General features: G+C 47.3%; 1 protein-coding gene across 1 annotated transcript in view; it reads left to right on the top strand.

Moving 5' to 3' along the window:
- The first annotated feature begins 1,082 nt into the window (after positions 1-1,082).
- The window catches only part of NDRG1 (N-myc downstream regulated 1), a 123,008-nt gene continuing 114,307 nt past the window's right edge, over positions 1,083-9,783 (top strand). Inside the window, exon 1 of the mRNA XM_029592059.1 lies at positions 1,083-1,235. The gene's annotated coding sequence lies outside the window, so the exon portion shown is untranslated. The remainder of the gene's footprint in view (positions 1,236-9,783) is intronic.

The raw sequence follows: 9,783 nt of genomic DNA, 5'->3' as shown, positions 1-9,783 counted from the left end.
TTTAGTAAATCTATTAGATTGTAAACCCTTTGGGGATTGGTAAACACCAACAGGCCGATACAGGAGCGCTCGCTCGCTCTCCCGACGCGCGCCCAGCCACCTCTCCTGGGCATGTGATTCGGTATTTAAATGAGATGGTGCGCTAATAAGGAGGCGCTAGGGACAATAGCACATCCCTAGCTCCTCTTTATTAGGGGTAGAGGTGGCTGTCAGCGGGTCCCGACAACCGACGCTCAATTTTACCGGCATCAGTTTCCGAACCCGCTGACAGCCACGGGTCAAGAAAACGGACGCCGGTAAAATTGAGCGTCTGTTTTGATAACCGGCGGGCAGATTTTTTTAAACTTTTTTTTTTAAGTTTTGGCTCCTCCTACTTAATTTCGCTAGGACATTAAGTTCGGGGGGGTGCACAGAAAAACAGAATTTGTTGCTTTTCTGTACACTTTCCCGGGTTGCTCAGAAATTAACACATGGCCTTGGCCTCACATTTTACTTTCAGTATCCCGGGGACTAACTAGTAGCAACATCAACATGCATTTGCAAGTGCTGAGCGCTATTACTTTTCAATGCGCTAAACCCCTTACTGTATAAGGGGTAATAGACTCGTGTCGAAAACGCCCGGCCAATCGTATGCTAAACTGTGCGCTCAGCCGAGCGCACCGAACTGTATCGACCTGCTTGGGTTTCTGAAGCAATCGGTTTTGAAGCTCCCATCCAGGGGCAGGCTATAAATCAAATAAAGAGGCAGGGGGCTGGAAACAGACTAAGCCGTGCTGAAAGAGCCACTCTGCTGCCCGAATCCAGCCCTCAACTCCTCCAGCGGTTTCAGGGCCTGCACGGATCCTCCCAGCAGAGCGGGGCAGGGGGGGGGGGGGATGTACTAACCACGCCTGATTATATCCAGCGATAGTGCCCGGTGTTATGTGGTAACCTGAGACCCAAGCGACCGAGCACCTGTGCACTCTGCAGCCTTTCTGCCTCGTCTCCCTCCATCCCTCACGCCGCTCCCAAGCCGGATCCGACAAATCCCCGAGGCCGGGAAGGGTGGAGCCGGGTGGGTGGGGGAAAGAGGGCGGGACCGGTATAAAATCCGAACATCTGGCTAGCGGCTCAGAGCCGAAGTTGTGAGGGTGTGCGGAGGGCGAGAGAGCGCAGTAAGGATTCTGGTGCAGCCAGGCGCCCGCAACACGTGCGGAGAAGAGCGCGCAGGAGGAGCCGCTTTGCTCGGAGCCCAGGTAAGAGCTGCCCTGGTCCTACCCTTGACACCCCCCTCCCCTTTTCTAGCAGCGGTGTGGGGTTGCCTGGGATCGGGGTGCGGATCCAGCCTCCCTCCCTCTCTCTTCGGGGCGATCGGCATAGCGCTTAGGGGAGAGCCGTTAGCTCTGCGCGGAAACTGCAAACTTTTTTTCAGCGCTAGGGCAAGGTCTGTGCGCGCGCACTGTTCCTCCGTGCAGCAGGGGTGGTGGCGGCTGGCCCTGCCTTTTCCCCCCCTCCAGCCCAGGTGCAGCTCCAGGCTTGCCAGTTTACGATGGTTACTGTCTTCCCCTCCCCCTTTGTTCCTCGTGGTTGGAGGGAAACTCCATCTTTCTCTTGACTTCAGGTTGGACTGATTCATGTTCCAAGGCTGCCTCTCTTTGCTGGAGGGGAGTCGCTTCGTCGTGGTGCGGGCGCATTCCCACGTACTCGTCTGGCTTTGCACAGGGGAAAAAAAAAAGCGCCTAACCCCCCGCCCCGTGTCGGATCTCCCACCGAGTGCCACCCTGCAAAGCTTTTAACGTCGCCAGTCCTCCTCCTCCCCCTGCCGTTTCTCGCCTCGGATCCCGGGCCCCGTGACCTGCGGTGGCCGAGCTGGGGATAGCAGTGAGGCCCCGGTCCTAGCCCTCCCCCCCCCCCCCCCCCCCTCGCCAGACGTCTCCCTGCCCGCTCGGTTGCAGTGCCCTCCTCACCCCGGGCTTGGGTGGAGGGAGAGAGTCTCCCGGGGGGAAGGGAAAAACCTCACTAGGGTCTCTCAAATTCCTGAAAGCTTAACAGTAACATCTGTTAAAGACTCTTGTGTCTGTGCATAAACATTGTACGGGAATCGGGGCTCCAGCTGGATGGGGGGTGGGGGGCTGTATCTGAGGAGGCAGGACTGGGCTATACGGCTCACAAATTGTTGGGAGGGGGGGGGGGCAGAGGATGACAGCTCTGCACTCGGGGTGAAGCCATGAGATGCTTTCAGTGCAGGTTCATTTTACTCCTAATCCCCCATCCAGGGCTCTGGTTTAGATGCGGGCTCGGGGGGGATTTTCCTCTTATGGGAATTTTTTTTTCCCCCTTAGTAAGAAGCCTGTGGATATCATCCATCATTTTGACCTAAATCTTTCTAGTTTAATTACCCAGACTTCATGAAATTAGGTCCATAAAAGCCGCTTTATAGGGAAAAGAGTTGTTTACTTTTTCTTTAGCTTTTCTTGTTTCTGGTGGCCCCTCCCCCTTTTCATTTTAATATGTTATGTTATTAACCCCCATATATCTTAATCCAAGTTAAATCAACCTGTTCATTGTAAGACATTGACTTGTCATTGTTATTGTTGAGAATGTAAACCGAATTGATCAGTAATTCTGTTATTGGAAAGTCGGTATAGAAAAATGCTAAATAAAATAAATATATCGAATGGGTTTGGTTTTCTTTTCGACTGAAGCTGTTCTTTGAGACTTTCATAGTACAGAAGCCAGCTGCTTCTCTCCCGTTTTTTTTTTTTTAACAGGAGGCTTAATCCTCCTCTCCTGGTGGTGCTTGTAATATAAGTGGGGGTCATGTGGCAGGATGTTAACCCCCCCCCACCCCTTCCATCATACCATGTCTCAGGCTCCAACATCCTCCACTCAGAGCCGGAAGGCTGGCTCCAGCTCTCACCTTCCTTCACCTGCAAACTCTTCTGGGATTTGAACTGGCAGCCCTTGGGTTTGGAGGGTGGTGTCTCTTCCTCCTTGGCACTGTGCCCTGGGGCTGGCTCCAGCTGTTTTCATATTTTTGGGGGCATCATGCTACAAGGGTTAAGCTTGTTTTGTTTGGCGGATGGGTTTAAACTTTCCTGCTACAGCTGTATCTGGCAGTACTCAAGTTTTATTTACATAAAAACACCACTTAGGTATGATGCCTGAGCTATGCCATAACGCATTGCATGTTGAATTTTTCTCATGTAGTACTTTAAAAAAAACCCAAACAAACTGCATCTGTATGTGTGGATAAGCAAATTGCCATTCTTAAAATAAAAAAATATTTAATGTGTTATTCAAAATAAGGGAGCCATAAATACAAGATGCACTGTAAAAATTGTAGTGTGGATTTGCATAATGGAAATATATCTAAATGTGATCATTATTTAGGTTCTCAGTGCAGGACTAACTAGGTGGTGTGAACATTTGCTCTTGCTTTACTGCAGGGCTGAGTGAAATCACCAAGACCTTAATGCACTCTCTGATTGTGGTGCCCATAGGCAGTACCATGGTCAGGGGTGCAACTTTGAAGCTCTCCACACCTTATCGGTGATACATAAAAATTGCAGGAGAGTGGGCGAGTGCCCGCTCTCCTGTGCGTGCAATAGTATAAAGTAATTTAGTTAAATTAGGGTTTGTGGCAAAAAGAAGCGCTAGGGACACTAGCGCCTCTTTTTGGACAGGAGCGGCAGCTGTAAGCGGGTTTGACAGCAGACACTCAATTTTGCCGGCGTCGGTTCTCGAGCCCGCTGACAGCCATGGGTTCGGAAACTGGACGCTGGCAAAATTGAGCGTCCAGTTTTCAAGCCGCGGGCCCATTTTAAATTTTATTTTTTAATGTTTTACTTTAACTTTTGGGGCTTCCGATTTAATATCGCCATGATAAGTCGGAAGGTGCACTGCTTTTCTGTGCACGTCCCTGGTGCTGGCAGAAATTGCCTATCTTTAGGTAGGTGCTAATTTCCAAAAGTAAAATGTGTGGCTTGGCTGCACATTTTACTTACTGTATCGCATGGGAATACCTAATAGGGCCATCAACATGCATTTGCATGTTGCGGGCGCTATTAGGTTTGGGGGGGTTGTACGCATGTTTGACACATTGTTACCCATTACTGAATAAGGGATAAAGCTAGCGCATCAAAAGTGCGTCCAATCGCGGGTTAAGTGTGCGCCGGCTGTATTGGCCTGATAGTATTGTTAGACAAAAAACAAATGGTTCATCTAGTCTGCCCAGTACACTTCCCATGGCAGCAACTGCCGCTCCGTGCAGGTTACCCCCATGCCTTATGTAAAGAATAGCATACTGCAACGTTTTTACGTGTTGAGCAGCCTTCCTGATAATTCAGACAATGCTACTTTAATGTTAGCTTTTGAACTTGGCCGTAGAAGCTTTATCCCCCAAAGTCAGCATATCATTACACCAGACCATAAAAGTTGGGGTCCAGCATTGGTTGTCTTCAGAATCTAATGCCCTCTTTTCCCTGTAGATGTGTCCAAAACATCCAAGGCTATTTGGTTAAGGGTAGTAATCACCCATGCCTTCTGTTTAAGGGTACTAACTGCCGTTCTGTGCAGGTTACCCCCATGCACACTTTTTTCATTATCCATCCTCAAGCCTTTAGGGAGCCATAGAATTTATCCCATGCCCTTTTGAATTCATTTACTGTTTTCGTCCTTACCACCTCTTCCAGAAGGGCATTCCAGGCATTCACTTCCCTCTCTCTGTTAAAAAAAAAAAAAAAAATAGTTCCTTATGTTGGTTCAGTCTCCCCCCTCTGGATTTTTGTTTCATGACTCCTATTTCTACTGTTTCGTTTCCAACAAAAAAGGTTCAAAGTTCATGCATTGTTACAGACCTTCAGATAAGTGAGAGAATTTATCATATCTCCCCTGCACCTCCTCTCTTCCTAGGTATACATATTCAGATCCCTCAGCCTTTCAAGTCCCTACACCATTTTGGTTGCCCTTTTTTGGGCCACCTTCATCCTGTGTCTGTCCTTTCTGAGCTATGGGTTCTAATACTGAACACAGTAGGGATGTGAATCGTGTCCTCGATCGTCTTAACGATCGATTTCGGCTGGGAGGGGGAGGGAATCGTATTGTTGCCGTTTAGGGGGGTAAAATATCGTGAAAAATCTAAAAATCGCAAAACCGGCACATTAAAACCCCCTAAAACCCACCCCGACCCTTTAAATTAAATCCCCCACCCTCCCGAACCCCCCCAAATGAGTTAAACCTGCGGGTCCAGCGGCGGTCCGGAACGGCAGCGGTCCGGAACGGGCTCCTGCTCCTGAATCTTGTTGTCTTCAGCCGGCGCCATTTTCCAAAATGGCGCCGAAAAATGGCGGCGGCCATAGACGAACACGATTGGACGGCAGGAGGTCCTTCCGGACCCCCGCTGGACTTTTGGCAAGTCTCGTGGGGGTCAGGAGGCCCCCCACAAGCTGGCCAAAAGTTCCTGGAGGTCCAGCGGGGGTCAGGGAGCGATTTCCCGCCGCGAATCGTTTCCGTACGGAAAATGGCGCCGGCAGGAGATCGACTCCAGGTGGGGCATTATCACCTCCTTTTTTTATTTTTTTCTTACTAGTTATTCCTCTTTGCAGCCCAGCATTCTTCTGACTTTAGCTATTGCCTTCTCACATTGCCTCACTGCCTTCAGATCAGCAGCCGCTATCACTCCAAGGTCCCTCTCCCAGTCTGTGCACATCAGTCTTTCACACCCCATCACAAAGTTTTTTCTTTGTTTGCCGCACCCCAGATGCATGACTCTACGCTTCTTAGCATTGAATCCCAGCTGCCAAATCCTCAACAAGCTTTCTTAAATCACTTTTCAGTCTCTCTACTCCTTCAGACATGTCCACTCTGTTGTAGATCTTGGTATCATATGCAAATAGACAGACTTTACCTTCTATCCCTTCTGCAATGGCTTTCACAAAGATACTGAACAAAACTAGTCCCACAACCGATCACTGTGGCACTCCACTTAACGCCATTCTCTTCAGAGTAGGTAACATTTACCATTACACGTGGCCAGTCAACCAGTTTGCAATCCATGCCACTACCTTGGCACCCCCTTCCAAGCTTCAAAGTTTGTTCACTAATCTGTAGGATCCTATCAAAAGCTTTGCTGAAATAGAGCTCTAGATATGCTTTGCTTGTTTCCTAATCCAATTCACTAGTCACCAAATAAAAAAAAAAAAATTTAGATGTATTTGACAGGACCATCCCCTGGTGAATCCATGCTGCCTCGGGTCCAGTAACCCACCGGATTGTAGATAGTTCACTCTCTTTTCCTTCAGCAGAATCTCCATTTTCCCACCACCGAGGTGAGGCTAACTGGCCTGTAGTTTCCAGCCTCCTGTCTGCTCCCACTCCTGTGAAGCAGGACTGGCACCACTCCAGTTTCCAGGGATCTATTGAAAAGGTCTTTCAGCGGACCTGCCAGCAAATCTCTGAGCTCCCTCAGTATCCTGGGATGTTACTTGTCTGGTCTCATGGCTTTGTCTGCTTTTTCAGTTTTCCCAGCTCTTCCCATACATTCTCTTCTGTAAACTGAATTTTTGTCTACACCTCATCTGTGGTCTTGTCAACCAGCGAAGGTCCTTATGTCAATTCCCTGGTCCTAAGGATCCATTTGTGATATCAAACCATACCATCTGATTACTGGGGCTCAGGTGAGCCCCTATCACCATTAGTGAGCACCAGGTGAAGTATTGCACCCTCACGCCTGGGTTCAGTTACCATATGTTTGAGCAGAGCCTCTTGAAGGGATTTTCCAGTCTACATATCTAAGATTAAAATCTCCAATGAGCAGCACTTCTCCCTTCTTTCTCATCTTTCAGTTGTCTTCGACCAGTTCTTTTGTTTGTCTGAGGTCTGTAGAGTGCACCATTGAATTTTTAAAGGACTGTCCATAATACACTCCCTCTACCCCATCTTCCTTGCAGTTCAGTTGCTTGCATATCATTTTTGACAGAGCTACTCCTCCCCCCCCCCTCTTTTCTGTGCCCTCTGGCTGTCCATCCTTCCACCTGGCCCCATGGCAAGCAGAGGCAGGCTCCTCTTTGGCCTGGGTGTTTGCTGCCCTGGGGAATTGCCTGTACCTAAATGCTGTCTCTCTCAAGCCAAAGATAAAATGCTAAAAATTGTTCTCATTCTGTCTTGCCCTATGTGCACAGTGGTAATGTGGAGGTATATTTTGTTGTCATAGAATACAAACAAATATTGCAAAAACAAAGCTTAGCTTACTAAATGTTGACTATATGGATAATACATCAGCAGAGAGGTTAGGGCTGTTCAGCTTGGAGAAGATGGCTGAGGGGGATATGATAGAGGTCTTGAATGAGTAAGTGTGAATCTGTTATTTACACTTTCAGATAAGACTAGGGGGCATTCCATGAAGTTAGCAAGTAGCACATTTAAGACTAATTTGATAAAATTATTTCACTCAAAACACAAACTCTGGAATTTGTTGCTAGAGGATGTGGTTAGTGCAGCTGGGTTTGGATAAACTCTTGGAGGAGAAGTCCATTAACTGTTGTTAATCAAGTTTACTTAGGGAATAGCCACTGCTATTAATTGCATCAGTAGCATGGGATCTTAGTTTTTGGGTACTTGCCAGGTTCTTATGGCCTGGATTGGCCACTGTTGGAAACAGGATGCTGGGCTTGATGGACCCTTGGTCTGACCCAGCATGGCATGTTCTTATAGTATCAACATTGAATACAGTATCACAGTAAGCTGTACATAAAGCAATACAGATAAATAGGAGATAGACTAACAAAGAATGAGGATGAATGCCCTCTTTTATATAAAATCTGTCCCTCAGCTCATCTAATTAGAATAAGCAAACCCTATGCTTTATATCTCTCTGCAAGTTAGGTACAGTATCTGAAGAACATTCCAGTACCAGTCCTTTTGATCTCCCATTTGATGTTAAACAATTGATGTCCTTTATCAGCTCATTAGTATGGGTACTAGTCTTTAGCATTTGATCTTCCCAGGTGATAAATACCAATTGTCTTAGTCTTTGATGTCCCCAGAGATACCAGATGTTCCTTGGGGCCATCCCAGCTCTTTATCAGCTCATTGTTGCCAGAATGTCTCAGGAATGTAAAGAATAAATAGTGATAGCCTCCTGCCTTTGTACAATCCCTGCACAAAAATCACCTGCAATATACTGATTGATACTCATCAGTCATTAGTCTGTTCTGATCCATAGCTGTCTATTCGCAGTAAAGTCTTCCTAGCTAACTTGCCTGAAGTCGTACCTCCCCCTGTGTTGGGAGCTTCTAGGGGAGAGAAGGGCCCTGGGAATGGCAATCTGTCTTGTATTAATTTTTTTAAATATTTTTTTTGTCAAATACAGCATTCCCCCAAGACCAAAGCTCAACCCATGTTCACCAAAATGTTGTGCATGCTCCAGTCTCCACAGAGAAGGCAGTATGGAAATGGAGAGGATTCTTTTTAGCCAAAATAAGTGCTAGGAAAGCACTGCAAGCCCCAGCAGGCTTTTTGAAAACACTTTTAGGCAGGAGGCACACATGAGCCCATTATGATAGAGGCTGGTATGGGGTGGACAGCCATCTTATGGCTGCTAGAGCTCTCTTGCTGCTCCAAGTACCAGTACTCAGAGTGAGTCACATCCAGTGCTCAGTGAGTGCACTCCCCATCTTGCTCTGCTCTGGGGCTAGGACGGAGGCTCAGGACAGGGAAGATGAGGTGCTGTGCCACACAGTCCAGCTGTCTGTGCCATGTGTGATGCCCATTATCAAACTAGAGGGCTCCTGCTGGAGTCGGGTGTCAAAGGAGCTCCTTGATTCTGCCAGTGGTGTCGTGAGGTGCTGAGGGCATGTGCCAGCCTGAATCTGAGCATCAGGCAGTGGTGACTTCTCTTCCATGGCACAGCAATGTTTCGTGACACACACTGGGCTTACTGATATTTATTTTTTGGTTAAAGTCAAATACTGTATAACATCCAAGTCTCACTCTTGCTTTGGTCTGTTCTTGGCCTTTTGGCTAAGATTAAGAACTGTGTAATGTGGGCTGCATGACCTGAATGTGTGGAAAGTTGATTTTGACAGAATAAACTGAGCAGATGAGACCTGAACTGAACTTTGCACTGAAAATCAAAGGTCTTGTTTGCCTGGATGTGCTTCTAAAAGTGGGTAGGGATATTAGTGGAGTCTGGAGCAGTTTACAGAAAGCAAATATGGGCAGTCAGTGTGGTGTTCATGAGATATAAAAGTAGCATTCAGGGACAAGAGGTCTGGTTGGAAGGGAACCTGGAGAGAGGACATGTGAGGAAAAGACCATACAGAGAGGGTAATCTGTGCTTGACACTGCCTGGCATCAAAACTCTCAATCCAGGGACTTGAGAAGGGTTTTCAGTGACACAGGAGCAGCAAGGTGGCCTGCCTCTTCCAAGAGGGACTCAATCTGTCATGACAAAGCATGGTCCCATGACCATAGGTGATGCTGCTGATGTGTCATCATAGAAGCAATTTAACCTAACTTCAGTCTAGGTTGTGCCTTTCTACAGGCAAACCTGTGCCCAGCGCATAAAATACATTGTATTCTGTTCGTACTGAGGATTATAACAGATGCAGTAGAACAGTAACTGAATGATACCAAATTGAAACTTTGGTATAACTTCTATTGAAGGACTAGCAGATGGGTGAGCAGCTGTTTTGACTGCATCCAATGTCATACACTACGCTTTGGATTTTGATTGGCAGAAATTTACAAGTTTAGCTCAGATCTTTAACATTTTTATATTCTGCCAATATTAACCATGTTAAG

This window comes from Rhinatrema bivittatum, chromosome 2 (genome assembly GCF_901001135.1).
Source record: "Rhinatrema bivittatum chromosome 2, aRhiBiv1.1, whole genome shotgun sequence".
NCBI classification, from domain to species: domain Eukaryota; kingdom Metazoa; phylum Chordata; class Amphibia; order Gymnophiona; family Rhinatrematidae; genus Rhinatrema; species Rhinatrema bivittatum.
This window is presented reverse-complemented; position numbering and strand designations above follow the sequence as displayed.